Raw genomic sequence first — 19101 nt, 5'->3', positions numbered from 1 at the left:
AGAGGATTCTTGAAATCATCTTCAAACCCTCTACACGAAGTTCTGCTAAGATTAGTTCAACAAAAGGATGCAAAGATAACACATTCAGGACTCTGTATATGCAAAAATCTTTGCTTTATAGATTTGCTGTTAAAGTTTGAAAGAATAAGGCAGCTATGTTTCAAGAAGACCGGTTAAAAGGGGTAGCAAGAAGTCTTAGTGGAATGTTAACTGTCGCATATGTCAAGATTCTGGACAGAATCAATTCTAAAAGCTGCCTAAGGGGGGGAATGTTCAAATAATGGACATATTTTGTTGTAAGCGTAGGTTCTCCCTCATGTGTGAGAAGCTTCCCCAGGGAAACTGCACAGACCTACTCCACAGACAACCAAGGTATCCCCACAGCACCTGACATGCCAACTGACACCAAAAGACAGTGACCTTCCTCACAGGTCTACATCTTCCTGCAGAATCTACATTTTTCTACAGAAGGGGCTTTACCGTGGCCCAACCATTAAGAAATGGCAACAACACCTCTGCACGGGGCAATAAGTAGGGTTGGGGATCGGCTCCGGTCATTTTGGCCAATTGCCTGACTTGACAGAGGTCTTATATCCTAGCAGCACATTTCAAGTCCTTAGAGTTGTTTTTTTTTGTTTTGTTTCATTTTGTTTTGTTTTTTACCATCGTAACATATATTCATGGCATTTCCCATTTTAACCACTTCCAACTGTGTTAACTCATTCACAATGTTGTGCTACTATCCCGCCATCCATTACCACAACTTTTCCATCACCGCTGTGGTGGTCTGAAGTTATATGTACCTCAGAAAAAAACACGCTCTGAAACATAATCCATTCCTCTGGGTGTTGTAAGTGGGATTTTTTGACGAGGCTACTTCAGTTAAGGTGTGACCCAATTCATTCAGAGTGGGTCTTAATTCTCTTACTGAAGTCCTTTTTAAATAGAATGACTACAGAGAGAAAGCCACGGAAGTCAGAAGCTGAAATCAAGAAAACCCCAAAGAGAAGGGAGAGACCAGCAGTGCCACCCTGTGCCTTGCCATAATGGAAGAGCCGGGACTGTCAGCAGCCAGTCATCAGGAAGAAAGCATCCCTTTGATGATGTCTTGATTTGGACATTTTCCCAGTCTCAAAATTATAAGCTATAAATTTTCATTGATTAAGCTGACCCATTTCAGGGTACTTGCTTTGAGCAGCCTAGGAAACTAAATTCAAAACAGAAATGCCCTGCTCATTAAGCAATTACTTCCCACTCCCCATCCCTGGTAACCTATAACCTTCAGTTTCTATGAATTTGTATATTCTAGGTATATCTTTGTGAAATCATAAAATATTTGTCCTTTGTACCTGGGTTATTTCCACTCAACATGATGACTTCAAGGTTCATCCATGTTCCAGCATATCTCAGAACTTCAATTCTTTCTATACCTGAATGATACTGAAAGAAAAACATTTTGTTTATCTGTTAATCTGCTGACAGACATCCATATCACTTCCACCTTTTAGCTATTGTGAATGATGCTGCTATGAGCATTAGTATACAGATATCTGTCCAAGTCATTGCTTTCAATTCTTTGGAATATATTCCTAGAAATGGAATGAATGGGTCATATGGGAATTTCATACTTAATTTTCTGAGGAACTACCAAACTAGTTTACTAGTTACTGCACCATTTTATATTCCCATCAACAATGCACAAGGATTCCCATTTCTCCACATCCTCATCAACAGTTGCTATTCTCTGCTGGTGGGTGTGAGACAGTGAGATCTCATTGTGGTTTTGATTTGCATTTCCCTAATGGCCAATGATGTTGAGCATCTTTTCATATGCTTATTGGCCATTTGTATAACTTCTCTGGGGGACTGTCTATTCAAGACCTTTGCCCAATTTTTAACTGGGTTGTTTGTCTTTTTGTTGTTGCATTGTAGGAGTTCATTATTTGTTCTGAATATTGAACCCATATCAGCTAAATGATTTGCAATTATTTTCTCCCATTCTGTAAGATGTGTTTTAATTTTCTTGATAATGTCCTTTGATACACAAAAGTTTTAATTTTGATGAGGTTGAATATAGTTATTTTGTTTTCTTCTGCTGCTTGTGCTTTCAGTGTAGTCTAAAATCCATGGCCTAATTCAAGATCCTATGAAATTCCCCTGTGTTTTTGTCTAGGGGTTTTACTGTTTTCCTGAAGTTTGTAAAGACATAGTTGCTGGGCCCCATCTCCAATTACTGATTCATATATCACTGGTTGAACATGATATCAGTATTTTTTCAAAGGTTCCCTGATACCTAACGTGAGGTCAGAGCAAGAAACCACTAGGCTACTGAATCCAGAAGTTTATTTATCTGTGAGCTATTTGTTCTGCAAACAGCTCAGAGACAGAAGTTCAGATGAAGACAACTCCAAAAGATCTGACCTCTGAGCTTGGTTAGTGCTAGGGAAGTAGAAAGGAAGGCAACTTGTAAGAGGTGGAAGAGCCTGAGTTTAGAAACAGGCAGATAAGAGTTTAAATTCTACCTCAATGACCAGCTATTTGTGTTTTCCTTGGCCCAGTCAAAAAAGTACTTTCTGTTTCATTTCTCCACATACAAAGCAGGGCTCATTATATCTCCCACACAGATGATTTACCAAGATTAACAGAATAAAACATGAACCAATTAGTACAGCAGGTCTTTAAAATCGTGACCTGAGCAATGCAAACTTACTGAAAAGAAAAGAAGCATCCCTTAGCATCTCTCTTCATATACGAGACACTCAAAAAATTATATCTCAAATCAAATTTTCACAGCTGCAGGGCAAGCTCCGTATTTTCCTGAAGCCAGGGGCAAAGATCTCTTATGGTCAATTTGTGGAGTAGATCATAGTCTACCTGTTAAACAAAATTGCCAATAACATGTAATTCTGAGAAAAATACATAAGTGATGAATCTAAATCTTGAATCTTCAGAGCAAAAGAGAAAAACTCGAGAGAATTTCTAGTTCCTGAATAGGAGAGAAAAGATCAAGAGAAAACTTTCAGTTCCTCAGCCCACTTCAAGAGGCAAAAAAGGAATCTGAATCCTAGAACAGACCATATCCTTGTGGGTTTCAACCTTATGGCCTTAAGTTCAAATTCCAAGCTTCAGCACGTCAGGAAATCAAGCACCCTTTAACCTGTAATTTATTCACCTGTTAAATGGGATCATGCCCGCTATCTCAAAATTCTCATGAAAAGCAAAAGTACACATGCAGGACAGTACATAGCACAGGGAATATGCTCAGTAAGCCCAGTTTCGTTTCTCTTCCCTTGCCTATATCTTAAACTCTGATAAAGTTTTTAACAAATCATGCATCTAAAATATTTCCTCTTCATAAATCAAGCAACTCACAAACGCAAAGAGCAAAACTTCACAGCCAATCTACTAAAAGAATACTAAAAAGGCATTTTTTTCAGGGGTGATTTCTCTTTGGGGAATGGGAGATAAAAAAGGAAGAAGAAAACAAGACACAAATTGAGATATACATGAATTATGCTGAATACTGACTTCAGGTCCTATATAGCATTCCCAATATCTAAACTTCAAAACCATTAACAAAAAATACGGAGGAAAAGAGTAAAAATTATAACATTATACGTTTATCTTTTGCTCTCGAATGTATAATCCTTCAAAATCTTGGGGTTGGCATCAGCTAGCAAAGTCTCAAAGGAGAACTCAACAGAGGTAACAGAACAATTACTAAGCAAGATACATATCATATTAAATTACAATGAGATCATACAGGGAATCTATATCAAACACTTTTGCAACTAAATGATGTAGAAAGTTGAGCTGTAGGATCAATTCACAAACAACTGTCATTGATCAACAGAAAAGTCTCAGACAGTTTCCTACCTGCATTATATACCTGTTTGGTCTAGCAATTTATACACAGTTTATACCAGTATATAGCTCCCATGATTAAAATGAGCAGTATGAGAAGCGAAGGCAGATAAGAAAATAACATTGGATTATGACGAATTTTTCTTTAGTAGGGATAAAAGGCTACAAAGATCCATATACATGCTCTCATCTAAAGTGTCACTGATACACTGATCCGGCCATGGCAGGACACAATGAGTACCTGGCACTGTAACTGAACACTGGTGGCACCCTTCAAGGCGCTCACAGTCAACCAAGAATGAGCTATAAAGGCCCCCAATTAAAATGCAGGACGACTGGCTACTGGAGGACAGTGGAGGAAGTGACTGTTCTACCTGGGGCAAGAGAATAAGCAACTATGAACAGAAACGAGAAACAACTTCACAAAGTGTCAATCTTCACTGGTATGCTGAGAGTGCACCCCATCTGAGATCGTGCACAACTCTTCCCAACTCTGCGTTCAGACTTCACAAGGATGGCCTGACATTTGGTATGAATACACCTTGTATTTATGATTGTTAACCATTCACCAGCACATCACTGATCTTGATGGCAAGGTTCAAAGCATAAGAAAGTGGGAAGATTCTGAAACAGCAAAACATTCAAGAAGATAGGAATTTAGAGAGCAAACAGAAGGGTGCTAAGAGACAGAGAAGGAACAGGAATTAGGGTTCACATTCTGAGGAGCTAAGGGCCCTGGCTTTTATACTATAAGAAAGGTAAATTCAATACAATTAGAGGAGCAATATAATGGCAAATATGTGTGTGTACAAGCATCAGCATGGAACTCAGGAGGGAGGTGCAGTTGAAAGAGCAGAAATGCAAAGACACTATTTTTAATGTCTAGAACTGACAGTGAGGAAGGATGAAGAGAAGAAAAAAGCAGTTACTACATTACAAAACACAGAGCTTGTGACTTCAGGGTTTTGAATCAGACACACTGGCTTGGACACTGTCAGGCCCCCCAAAGTGTGGGGAAAAAAGACAACAACCCCTAAGTGATACTCCACAGTGGGTCATTTTCAGCAAAGAAAAACTGCCTTGATCCATAGATGGATACCAGAAAGAACCAAATCCAAGACCATCCACAGAAACTGGCAGGGGATAACAATATTTTAAAAATACTATAAAAAAAGAAGAAAAATTTCATCCAAAGAGAGATTACCCTGGAAATAGGAAGTCTACAGACAAATTGTTCTCTACAATCTAAGGAATTAAAGATAAAGTGGTTTGGGGGAAAGGCAAGTCAAAGAAGACATATAAGAAATTAAAAAAAAGAGATTGTAAGACCTCAAAAATTGAAAACTGAGTTGGAGCTGCTTAAGAAATAAAAAAGAAAAATGAAACTAATGCAAAATGAGTGCCGTACCTGCAAGTAACAACGTTTTAAAGAAACATGAATGAAAATCTTGTCAAGTGTACAGAGGACAGGCCTGAGACATCTTATAAAAAGACAGAAGAGAAAACAAATACAAAAGTGATCAGAGAGAAGATGCTAGATACAGGACAAAAGAAATCTAATGTCATACTACTGGTACTCCTGGGAACCGAAATCAAATAAACAGAACAAGGAACATTTTCAAAGACATCACAGAAAAATGGTCTCTTCTAAAATTAAGACTTAATTGAATCTGCAAATCAAGAGTTGACCATGATCCAGGAAAAATTAAAATACGTAACGATCAATACTCATAGTCCAGTCGCTGAACTTCAGAGACAAAGAATTCATCTCATAGGCTCAGAAAAGCTGTAAAGCATTGTGATTAAAAGTATGGAATCTGGCAGTAGGCTGCCTAGGTTCAAACCCCAGCACGGGAGTTTACTAGTTAGGGTCTAAAGTGAGCTACTGCACTTCCCTGTGCCTCAGTTATGCCCTCTAAAAAATGTGGGGATAAGCCTTAAGATAGGGTAGCTGAGAGGGTAAAAATAACAAAAACTGTAAAGTGCTAACAACAGTGCCAGACGCTCAGTTAGCATTCAATAAACAGTTGCTGTTTTTGTTATAAGGCAGAAAAAGCAATTTATTTATGAGAGAGAAAAATTAGGCTGGCCTTAAAACTCAAGTGTATCTCAGTGAAAAGGTAACATTCTCAAACATGGAAGAACTCAAGGACTATAATACTGATAGTATTATATTTCAAGAACTTCTTTAAAAACCTTGATAACAAAATCTAGCCAAAAAGGGAAAAATTGATCAGATTAAATATCAATAAAAGCTGTTATAAAAGAACTGCTGGCAAGCACTGAAACCATTTAAGAGTCTGGCTAAAGAACCACCACAGTTATTGTTTTTGAGGCAGAATGTTCAAGTTAAACATCTTGAAACCAGAAAAATAAAATAAACCAAATCAAGGGGTAAAGCAGAGAGGAAAAGTAGGAGGAAATGCAAACGTGCTCATGTTTATTCACCTTTCAAAGGGATTAACACCAGCTAAACTGAAGCAATCTATTAAATCACGATGGCTCAAACATCAGTGTTCCAGGATTGTTTTGAAGTTCAAAAATCCCTTTTGAGTGTTAAAATGTTGCTTACTTCCATTAAATTTAAATAAAGTTAAATATTTTTTTAATTAAAAATACTTTGTGTATGGGCTGGTTTGAAACTGTTGTGTACTCCAGAAAAGGCATGATCTTTAAGTCTCATTCAATATTACTGGTGGGATGCTTTTGATTTCCATGGAGATGTGACCCACATAATTGTGGGTGGGACCTGCTGATTAGGTGGTTTCCATGGAGATGAGTCTCCACCCATTCAAGGTAGGGTTGCTTACTTGAATCTTTTAAGAGGGAATAATTTTGGAAAAAGTTTTAGAGCCCACACAGCCAGAGACCTTTGGAGATGAAAGAAAACACCCCCAGGGAAGCTGCTGAAGAAGCCAGACAGAAAGCTAGCAGTCGTCTTAGGTGCCTTCCCAGCTGACAGAGGTGTCCTGGAGGACATCAACTTTTCTTGAGTGAAGGTAACCTCTTGCTGGTGCCTTAATGTGGACACTTTTACAGCCTTAGAACTGTAAACTTGCAAGTTAATAAATTCCCCTTTTTAAAAGCTTTTCTGCTTCTGATATGTTGCATTCCAGCAGCTTTAACAAACTAAAACAGTATGGTATGACCCTGTCTTTGAAAAGGACTTTCAAGTCATCTATCTTCCATCCATTTATATAAATGTTCATAGAAAGATTAGAATGATGGTCACCAAATATTAAGCATGGTTACTTCCAGATTATAAGATTGGGGGGGCAGGTGTTAATTCTCTCTCCACTTTACACATTTGTTAAGATTTTTAAGTTGTGCATATGTGTCATTTTTAGAAGAAAAAAATGACAGGAGGTTAAACTGAAGTTTTGAACAAGGCAAAATTGAATAAACAAATGCCACAAACCAAAATGTACAATTTAAAAAGGAAATGAGTGAAGATCATTTCCACAATTATAGGACTACACTCAGTCCAAAAACATAAAAAGGGCCCAGAGTGGAGGAGAATGTTATGAGGATTGGTGACACTTTTGCCCACCTCCTCCAGAAGGAGGATGTCTGCTTCCTTTTGTGGTAACTCCAGCTGAGCCCTCTGGGAAAGGGGCTGATATGCGCCCATGCAGTTTAAGGACTCCATGAATACATACCCAACCAATTACACAGAAAAGCTAGAAACCAGAGGGAGGGAAGGGAGAAACAGAGAACACAGGGTTGCATTTGGAAAGTTACTGTCCCTACCAATGATGGGTGCTTCTCATGGACCAGATGAGGGCAATGTCAGTGAGTACCAGCCCAGAACCCAGAAAGAGCACCCGAACAGGTGTAAAACATTCAAAAATGAACATTTCTTCCACATAAAGGAACTCAGAAAAGTCAAGAGTGAAGTGGGATATAGCAAGCCAAAGAAGAATCGCCTAATTCAAGAAAGCTAGAGTTTAAGGGACCCAGTAAGGGTCCTAAAGAATCCAGAAAATGACCATTAGATAGTCAAACCTAGAGTACTATGTCATCCAGTTAATATAGACCCATTACTTTCCTCAGTTGCATCCTTTTCCTCTCCTCCTGCCCTAGTCTTCAACCCTACAAATGGAAGACAAAAAGCTTAGGGGGAAAGTATAAGTAGAAAAAGAGAAAAAAGTCAGCCGTACACCAGCACCCTGTTCCATCAAGAAGGTGATGAGGGAAAAAATAAGCTTTCATCCAGAAGCTGGGGAACATTACCCCACCAAACGCAATTTGGGGGAAGACAAAAAAAGTTATGTTTTTACTTACATTCCATTGATCATGCTAGCTCAATATACTGGTTATATGTGTAATATCCTTAAATCAGAAATGTTTGATAGACCCTGTGTAAAGACACTCACTTTTCTTCCTTTCACTGGAGGTCAAATCTATTAATAAAAGCACATTAATCAGGCAGAATTGGAAAATAATTAGAACTAAGAACTGTACTCATCTGAAGCAGCACAATTAGGATGATATTAAAAAGCCATGATCATGAATATAAGCTAGATAAGGAGGGAAGGAAGGATACGAGCCATCACACCTGGAACAATGAAAGGGTGGTAAAGTTATGGATTACAAGCCCTGGTAGGGTCAAAGAATTGATGGAGTCGTGGTACTAAATGGAGTAAACTGAAAATGCTGGAAAAACAGCGAGAAATGCTTAAAATTGAGATTATAGAAGAGGGTCAGTCAATAAAAGATGTTTTATTCCAAATCCCAGCTGGGCCAGTTACTATTTATGTTTCTTCATTCCATAGAATCTTCATGCATATTAAACAGGTAACACATAAAGCAGCCAGCCCAACACCTGGCACATAATAAAGCACTCAGAGAGTAGGCACATTAGTTCAGATGGGAGTTGATGAGCCCATGTGCCCAGGAACACCAGAAAAGTGAAGGAGAAAAACAATTTAGCAATCAGAACAAAAACATATATGGTTTAAAAGTCACATGACTTAGCTTAAAATACAAGACTCCTGCAGCATAAAAGAAATCCAATTTCAAAAGGAAAAGAAATAAAGAAACCAAGGGACTTCAGTAAATCATCAAAGTACAGCACTAGTAGGAAATCCCATTGAATTATTAACAAATTAGCAAATATTTTTTACTCCTATACAAATATTTATTGAATGTTATGCAAATAGCTTTTGATCCTATGCAAGGCACAATCAATCTAATAATTTATTTCACCATCTATCTGCTAATGATACACTGTTCAACACATAAAATTAGAGATAGATCAGAGGTAGAATAGATGACTGTATTAATGGCTAGTATTTACAAGGAGGGGAAGGAGCCAAGAATTGGCCTGACCCAAGGAGAATGCCCTAGACATGCTTCTGCAAAATGATGGGGAAAGGACATAAAGCAAAAGGGTTAAAATGGGAGACACATCCTGTCATTTAACCTAACCAGCGGTTCTCAACCTATTTTAGTGTGAGGACATACTATAACCCCAACAAAATCAGCCATATACTTTTAATATCCACCATATAATTGAAAATTACTTGGAAGCATTAATGAACCACAGTAGCTTTTAACCACTGCATATTTTTCCAAGCACTATATTACATGCAGATATATGAGCAATGGAAGGACATCCATATGTTGGAGACTGTTTAATCTGCAGATGATGTTTTCAGAGGGACTCACAGCCATGTCTTCCTCTGGCTCCCATGGTTCCCTAGTACCAGGCTGGAAACAACTGTTGTAACAGAGCCTGCTAACTGCCAGGTCCAGGAAAACTTCACAATTCATATCCCTTAGCCTAAAATTCCAGAACCTGCAGCAAAAGCGGAAAATCCAATAATGAATTCGAAAAAAAGGCCTGAAAGGATTCTAGCAAAATACGAAACTAAAGCACAAGTTTCATCAAATTATGGATCAAATATTTACATAGAAAATATTTATCCAGTACATAATCACAGGCAGAGTAAATGATCATTCACTCTAATCATATTTATTTATCATTCACTCTGATCATATTTATTTACACATCTACATGTTGGTTTTACTTTTTCAAGCACATAACCCAACCCTTAGACAAGTAAGGCTTGCAACAAATGCTTACCCAGAGGTAAAACAGGATGCACATGGGAGGATGCTAATTATAGAAATTTTAGTTTCTCTAGCTTTTAGGTTTCATACCACCAAATCAGAAATTGCATGGTACAGTCTTAAATGACTCTTTCAAATAGGGTGCCCATAGTTCTCAATTTGCTCAAGACATTTCAGGAGTCTACCTGTTTTCCAAGCATAATTATTTAATAGCACCCACGTTCCTTAACCACAGAAGTGTCCCAAATAAAGAAATAATTATGACTATTGCCACTTAGTTAAAATGACATGGGCACCCTACAGTGAAGTGCCACTACACTGACAAAGTCTTAGTCATCGTTTCCCACTTGTTATCACACAGACAAAGCAGTTAGAATCAATGGAAAAATGCGCAGTAAATCTCTCTAGAAAGAATAAAACAAGTGCCAACAGTCTAGGACTACAGCGTGCCAATTTTTTTTTTAAACTACTTAGAAGTATCTCAATTTTAAATCAATAATTTATGTTAATGATTCACATGAATCTCCTGAAACCAGTCTTTTGGAAAGAAAATACAGATTCTAAATGCAATTTTAAGTAACTTGCCTAGTAACTGGGTTCAATAGCCTGCTGATGTATCATTTCCATGCTTCCAACTTTCACTACCAGAGGTTCTCCATTTCAAATTACAAACATAGTGTCCATAAAGCTTCTTTTAAGATAATCCAAAATTCTGGGACAATAAATCATAACAAAAGAGTAAAGAGTGCCCAAAATATGTATCACTCTCATAAAGGAACTGACAAAACGCTTGCTCAGTTAGTTTGGTAAGTGACTACAGTACGCTCATTATACTTTCCACTAAGGCAGAGAAAATTAAAATTTAACAGTATAAAATCTAAACCCAAACCCTGACAAGCATAGAGCAATGCAATCTGAAGATATGAAACAGAAGTTGCTCTATGGCTCATCTTACATAAAATTGTTGATAGTAATGGGGCAGGTTGATGACGGATCATGCAGGAACCAGAGGTGTTCAGTCTTCTTTTCTTTCATTTATTCATTCATTCAACAAATGCTTACAGAGCACCTAAGGAGGCACAAGTTCAGATGCTAAGCCTATAGTGGCAAGCAAAACAGATGTGGTCCCTCACCCTGGAATTCACATGAGGGTGGGGGAAATCAACATTAAACCAGTAATCCACAAAAACGCAGATATAAAATTTTAAATGATAAAATTATAATTTGTATTTATAATTATAAATTATAAAAAGTTACACCATGCCAGACACCCGGGTTCAATTCCCAGTGCCTACCCATGGGGGGGGTTGGGTTATGGTAAAGAATGCAATGCTATAAGAAACAATGATAAGGAGTATGTGATTTTAATTGGGGCCAGGGGACTCTTTTCTAAAGAAGCAACATTTAAGCTGAGTCAACACTAGTCAAGTGAAGAATATTGGGAGAATTATTTCAGGGTCCAGGGAGGGATACTCGTGTACAAAAGTCCTGAAGTATAAAAAAAACTTGGTTTGTGTGTACAAATAATAATTTATGTTAAAAAAAAAAAAGGAAACTATATATATCCCAAAGCTTTACAAGCAGCAAAGAGAAAAGACACTAACAAGTGTAGTAATTTCCAAATAAGACTATTTGTCAAGGCTACAACAACAAAGTTCCATTTTATTTCTGGAGCAATATCAGGATATGTTGAGTTTCAATTAACAGAAAGCCCAATTAATCGTGGCTTAAGACAAGACATTTATTGTTTACAAGAAGTCTAAGGTATTCAGTTCCAAGGTTCACTCAGTAGCTCAGAAAAATCAGGACTGTAGGGTGGAATCTCTTGTATTTTCTTGGCCTTTCTATCATGCTTTTCTCCACATGATTGCAAAATGGTTGCTGAGCTTCAAGCATTAATCCCTCTTACTAATATTCCCAGCAGGAGAGAAGAGATGACATGACCAAGCCCTCCTTGACGAATATTCAACTTTCAACAGAAAGCAAAATCTTTCCCAGAAACTTTCCAGCAGACCTTCCTTTGTCTCACTGTGTAGAACTATGCCTCATGCTATCCCTGGCTTTAAGAAGGGCTGGAAAACCAAGTATCTGGCAAAAAGGTAATGATTCCTTTAGACCATAATGATTCATTCCAGGAACAAGGCACATGGCCACCCAAACAAAATGAGAATTCTGTTGGCCAAAAAGATGTGTGGTTGCTGGGTAACCAATTAACACTATCTGCGAGAACCATTCAATAATTTTACACAGGAATTATTTAGAACTTATGTGACTGGTTCGTTCGTTCATTTGACCATTGATATTTATTGAGCATCTATGTGCAAAACTAGGCATTATGTGTTGGGAACACAATGACAATAAAAAATAGACACAGTCTCTATTTTTAGAGTCTGGTTTCAGAAAAAGTAATCAAATAATTACATGAAGAAATATTAAATGTTTATATAAAAATGCTATGCTGAAACTTATTACCTTTTACAAAAAATTATTCCCCCTTCTCCTGGTAACCACCTCAATTTCATTTTGTGTGCCACCATGCCCAGACACCATCCCCAACTTTCACAGCCTATGTACTTGGGGGCAGCTGCTTCTACCCTTGCCTCCAGGAATTAGACAGGTGGCTCAAGATTCAACTATTGAGTACAGCCCTTCCCCTGGCCACAGTGTTTTTTTCAGAGATGGAGGAGCACATGATCCAACTAGGGCCAATGAGGTGGATGGAGAGCAGAGTTTGATAGTCCTCATCCGGAAGCCCTCTTGCTTTTCCAAGTTTCTGGAAACAAGTACCCCAGAATTGCTGGCAACCTCTGGAGAACATGCCTGCCTGAGGATGAAGGAGACAAAGTGGAAGTCAAAGTGGAGAGAAGGGAAATTCAAGTCCTTCATAACAGCACCAACTATAAAGATCTTCTGGCTTCTGAACTTTCAAGCTACATGAGACAATAAAAAGCCAGTATGTTGGCTTCAGCCAATGAGTTCAGTTTCCTGTTACTTACAACTGAGTCACTCTCAACCGAAAGGTAGTGATCCCTACTATGAGTGAGGGCTTATATAGAAAGACTGGATCAAGTACGAAAAGGTTCCTCTAGGGATGCATGGGTAGTTCAGTGACAGAATTCTTATCTGCCGTGTGGGAGACCTGGTTCAATACCGGTCCATGCACATACACACTCCCACACACCAAAAAAAAAAAAACATTGTGAACAAAATTCCCTATGATATACATATCACATATCTGCTTCTGTGTGTGTATATGTATAGATATAGAAATACACATATGCAGGAAGCACATTTGATAAAGAAAAAAGACAAGGAAACTTGTGCCGGTTTGAAGCTGTCATGTACCCCAGAAAAGCCATGTTTAATCCTGACCCAATCTTGTGGGAGCAGCATTTCTTTTAATCTTGATTCAATCCTTTTGATTAGATTATCTCCACAGAAATGTGGTGTGCCCAGTTGTTGTGGGTGAGACCTTTTGATTAGTTGGAAATGTGACTTCACCCATTCTAGGTGGGTTTGATTCATTCATTGGAGTCCCTTAAAAGGGGAAACAGTTTGAAGAAACCTCAGAGAAGATGCAAACTTTTGGAGAAAAGCTGCATCAGAACTGACAGAGCCAATACCAGTCCCAGACGTCTGGAGATGCAGGCCTAGCACATGTCACCATGTGCCTTGCCATGAGGTGCTAAGCAAGCCAGAACCCAGAGTTGTATTCTGGAGTAGCTAACTGAAGGCCCACGGTGAAGAATCCCCATAGGAAACAAAGGCTGAAAGCAATGGAGACCAGGAGCAAGGGACCAGCAGATGCCAACCATGTGAATAGCTAGCTGACGTAAGTGTTTTGGACAACATCAGCCTTTCCTGAGTGAAGGTAGCCTTTTTTGGTGCCTTAATTTGGACATTTTCTCAGCACTACAATTGTAAACTTCTAAATTCCCTTTTTAAAAGCCATTCCATCTGAGTATTTTGCATTCTGCAAGCTTAACAAGCTAATGCAAACCTCTAGCCATTTCTTAAACTGAGATACTAAGAGGAAATAGGAGGGGAGGGAAGAGCAACCCAGGCAGCTGGATCAGCATTTGCCAAGGCTTCCAGAACAGAAGGAAAAGAGGCAAGTACCAAAGAACTGAAACACTGTCAAGGAAGAAAGTAAGTGAAAAAGAATGAGGTGTGTTATGAGGCTGATGAATGGGCAGGGGTCAGACCCCAAAGGGTCTCGTGAGCTGTGTCAGGAAGTTTAGACCTTATCGTAAAAGCACTGTGAGTTTTGAGGATAGAGAGGAGCCAAGAAATTATAGTCTATAGTCTGGCAGTAAAATCAATTCACATAAAAATAAAAAATAGGGCGGGCCGCGGTGGCTCAGCGGGCAAGAGTGCTTGCCTGCCGTGCCGGAGGACCCCGGTTCGATTCCCGGCCCCAGCCCATGTAAAAAACAAACAAACAAACAAAATATAATAAAACAAGAAAATGTTTAAAAATGTTTCCCTTTCTTCCTCCCTTCCTTCCTTCCATCCTTCCTTCCTTCTCTGTCTTTCCTTCCTTTAAAAAAAAATAAAAAAATAAAAAAATAAAAAAATAAAAAATAAAAAACCATAACTGAGGACCAGATCTATATTCAACATTCTACTCTCATATAGCTTTTAGGACAATAGGAAAGGATTTTCAGAAACCCTGAAACTTGGCATCCACATCATCTCCTCCATGAGGTCCCTAACAAACAGTCACCCAGATCCACCTTGGACAGTTCTGGTGAAAATAAGCTCACATCCTGATATGTATTTATGTGAGACAATTTACTCAGAGGCTTTAAAAACAGGGACTACAAGTGATCATCTGAAGACTGGGCTGGGTTTTACAGATGAGAGTCAAAAGGTATTTCCCATCATACCAACCTCCCAGGGGGCTAGAGGTATTCTTACACCTGTAAGGCAAGGTGTACATGAGATTCTCATCAGGGTTTAAAGTCATAAATGTCCAGGTGTCCAGGCATATGCACCTATTTCAAAGTGTTCGAAGACTTGAAATAGGCAGCAATGTCCCTAGGGTGAAATGTCAAAGAGGAAAGGTGCCTGATAAGCGTTCTCCTCTTTCAGGACATCTCCATTTTCACCTTCCGTCTACACACTTCAGAATTCCAGAAATGGTTATAAAGATAACTCTACCCATAAACTGAAGCTAACTCTGCATTATTGTCTAATGATATTACTGTAATCCATTTTGCACAAACTGGGCTTTTATTTACTTAAAATACTATTGATTGACTCAAGATTACTGATTACACATACAGGTTACAGGTCTGCCCAGCTGAATTGCTTTGATTGTATTCAGCAAGTAAATGTTTTGACTAAAGACTATAAAATATTAAATTATATAAAAGTAAAGTATCTACTATGAATGGCAAAAATAACATGAATTCTCTGTACAGCTTCCAATGAGTCCTCAATATAATAACAAAGGTATATCATCATTCTGAGAAATCAATTAACTTCACAGAACTCAACATTGCATTGACCTAGCATTTCACCAGTGATTAGCAAAACACAGGCTATTTTTCTAAACAAAGAGTCAACAAGGCAAATTTGAAGTACTCTCTGTAAACCAAACAGATATGAACAAACGAGACAGTAGCGATTATTCCCCATTAAAAGAAGCCAATGAGAACTTCAAATTTCCATTTCTAAGAATTACAAAAAGTAGATGTTTATAAAGTGCCCAGCAGAGCTCCTGGAAGAGAAATAAACTTTAAATTTAAAATTTAGCTACCATTCACATTATCTAATTTAACTTGTATGGTCAGTTTATCTGAACACCATAATTACATGGAATCTTGAATAGGGCGTGAGATTCTGACGGTTTGTGTAGGTTAGTGTGATACCCCGATATATCCCAGAGTAATTTGGGCAGAAAATACAAAAGTATTTGCAAAGTTCTCTTGGGGGACTGGGGAGAAAGGAGGAAGCATTCGACTTTCCCATCTGGGGAATTTCTGATATTCTTGCAAGCAGTGGGGACAACTAATTCAATAGGCTGAACCCTCAATCTTGGGGCATGCCCCTATGAAACTTATTCCTGCAAAGGAGACGCTAAGCCTACTGCTAATTATGCCTAAGAGTCACCCCCAGAGAACTTCTTTTGTGGCTCAGGTGCGGCCTCTCTCTCTACAACTTGGCAGGTGAACTCACCGTCCTCCAGTCTACGTGGGACTTGAGTCCCAGGGGTATAAATCTCCCTGGCAATGTCGGACCTGAATCCCAGGGATGAGCTGGGACATGGCATTAAGGGAATGAAAATGTCTTCTTGGCCAAAACGGGGAAAAGAAAACTGAGGCGAAATAAAGTCTCCATGGCAGAGATTTCAAACAGAGTTAAGAGGTTATTCTGGAGGTTATTCTTTTGCATTATATAGATATTTCTTTTTAGTTTATGATGGAGTGGAATGGCTACAGGGAAGTATCTGAAACTGTTGAACTGTGTGGCAGTAGCCCTGATTCTTGAAGAAGACTGTATAACTATATAGCTTTTACAATGTGACTGTATGATTGTGAAAACCTTGTGTCTGATGCTCTTTTATCCAGGGTATGGACAGATAAGTAATAAAAAATAAGGATAAAAATAATAAATAATATGGGGGTATATAGGGTAAAATAAATTGGGTAGATTGAAATACTATGGGTCAATGAGAGGGAGGGGTAAAGGAGTACAGGATGTATGAGTTCTTTCCTTTTCTTTTCCTGAAGTGCTGCAGATATTCTAAAAATGATGATGGTGAAGAACTCACAGCTATGTGATGATATTGTGAGCACTGATTGTCTAATATGGCTGGACTCTATGTGTGTGGATGTTTCTTTAAAGAATGATGTCTATAAAAGAATGAAAAGAGAAAAGATTGATGGATTATCCTACACAAAATTTCAAAACTTCTGGGCAGACCACGGTGACTCAGTAGGCATAGTTCTCACCTGCCATGCCAGAGACCTGGGTTCGATTCCCAGTGCCTGCCCATGAAAAAAAAAAACTTCAAAACTTCTGTATATTAAAACTCACTCTATATATGTGTGTGTATGAAAAATGTCTATATACATATATAATGTGTGTGTGTATATATTTGCATGTTTGAAGATAAAAATACTAGAAGCTAAAAAAAAAAAAATTAGCTACCATTATCATTGCATATAGCTAGCTTGATTCATAAATACTTTTCTAAAACATCCAGACAATATGAAAACATTATTCTGAAAACAGTTGAAACCTCATAACTGGTAAAAAAAGAATGAAAATTATCTATAACAGAACATTGCCATAAATCACATTATAAAAGAATTCCCATGTTGTTGAGTTTGCAGCATGAAAAAATGCTTTCTTTCCTTTAAAAGGCCAAGAAATAATTTGTTAAAAAAAGAAACAACCTCCTAAGACTAAGTGACATTTGATACATTTTACACAAAATCAATTGTCAATTTTAGTGCTGCTGCTCACAAGAGAGGGAACCCTTTGCCTCTAATCAATGAATCTAGACCATTTAGTTGCAATATTCTCATGGCTTTCTAAATCTCTTAAAACAGAAAACAGATTTTCATAAACATTTTTAAAAAGAGCTTCAGCAGAACTATTGAGTCTCAGAAAATCCCCCAAGAGGAAATTTCTCTCTCTCTCTCTCTCTCTCTCTCTCTCTCTCTCTCTCACACACACACACACACACGAATAGACAACCATAAAAAAAAATGGCATGAGCCTTTTCAAAGAGACGTTAACAGAAAAAAAACATGTAAACTTATCTTAAAAGACTGCAAATTACTATAAAAATCAACATTTCTGAGTCTCTAATTATTATTCTATGCATTAATATTCCTATGCAAACCTGTCAGCTTATAAATAAGTGAGAACCCAACTAAATTAAAATTCAAACAGGATGAAAATTTTTTTGCCCATGTTATCCAAGAAAAATCAATAAACTTCAAATTCCTTAAACTGGCACTGGAGATCTTGTGTGAAACAGTGTAGCATCATAGTCAATTGGATTTCTGATCCAATGCCTATCCCTGTGCTTCCTAGCTTTAGAACCCTGCTAATCAACCAAGTGCTCAGCTTCCCTTTCCTTAAATAGAGACACAAGTTATCCCACCACATAGAAGAATTAACTGAGAACTAATAAGTATACAGCTCTTGTCTCACATGTATATGAAAGCTGGATCTCCCAATATTCCCCTTCACACACTCTTCTGCTCTGAACAAAGACCCCTGCTATGTTCTCTAGGTCATATTATTTTTCCATAGACCTCACTCAGCCATTGTCTTCAAGAGTAAGCCCACCTTACAACCACACCATGCATTCAAATACTATAATACCTATCAAGGCCCAGCTCAAGACTAAATCCCCCCAAACCCAATACCAGCACTTCCTTCTCCATGAACTTCCATAGATTAATGTTTCTCGGCCCTGGCTGCACAATTTCCTGGACCTCAGGGGATTTTACGCAGCTAATAAAGTGTGGCCCAGACATCAGTCACTGGAGGAACCCCTCCTTCCTCTAAGACTCCATAGCACTTCATCAGTACTTCCCTTACAGCACTTGTTCCTTCCAGCCCCATATTTTAATTACATACAAACTGTATTTAAACTGTAAACTCCTGAAGAACAATAATTGTGTTTGATTTTTAGCCCCCAAGTCACCACAAGAACAGTGGTGTGCACTAACAGGCTCATCAACTACCCGTTGAACAGAAAGATAAAATAAACAAAATTTCAGTGTTCCTGGAATATAGGACACAAAAATATGGCTTGAAACACAAGCCTATCAACATCTGGAAAACTAATCTCCATGTCAACAGCTCAGAGGTTGCCTTAGGTGAACTACCTAATGCCTTAAAGAAAAGGCATCACACCAAAAGAAGAAGCAGTCTTAAAATAAAGCAGGACACTGCTAAACTCTTCTATGGACTCACAGATGGTCCCTATCCTCACCCCACCTCCCCATTCCAAACCACTTAAAAGTTCCCCAAATAAATCTTGCACCCTCATGCCTCCATACTTTGAACATACACTGCAATCTCTAATTTATTACATTCTTCTTCTTTATTACTCATTTTTGGAAATACCTCTACTGAAAAGCCTTCCCTTATATCAAAGCCCTGGTTGAATGCCTCTTTTCTGTATTCCCCTAC

The 19101-nt window shown here is 38.2% G+C and overlaps 1 protein-coding gene and 1 long non-coding RNA gene across 6 annotated transcripts in view; one reads left to right on the top strand and one right to left on the bottom strand.

The window, feature by feature from the left end:
* Window positions 1-19101, bottom strand: part of FARS2 (phenylalanyl-tRNA synthetase 2, mitochondrial) — a 611740-nt gene that overhangs the window by 589041 nt on the left and 3598 nt on the right. The window lies entirely within an intron of this gene.
* On the top strand, window positions 6655-12908 carry LOC143669177 (uncharacterized). Its single transcript, XR_013168765.1, has 3 exons — window positions 6655-6863; window positions 11864-12038; window positions 12604-12908. It is a non-coding gene; the product is annotated as an uncharacterized LOC143669177 (long non-coding RNA).

This window comes from Tamandua tetradactyla, chromosome 25 (genome assembly GCF_023851605.1).
Source record: "Tamandua tetradactyla isolate mTamTet1 chromosome 25, mTamTet1.pri, whole genome shotgun sequence".
NCBI classification, from domain to species: Eukaryota; Metazoa; Chordata; class Mammalia; order Pilosa; family Myrmecophagidae; genus Tamandua; species Tamandua tetradactyla.
This window is presented reverse-complemented; position numbering and strand designations above follow the sequence as displayed.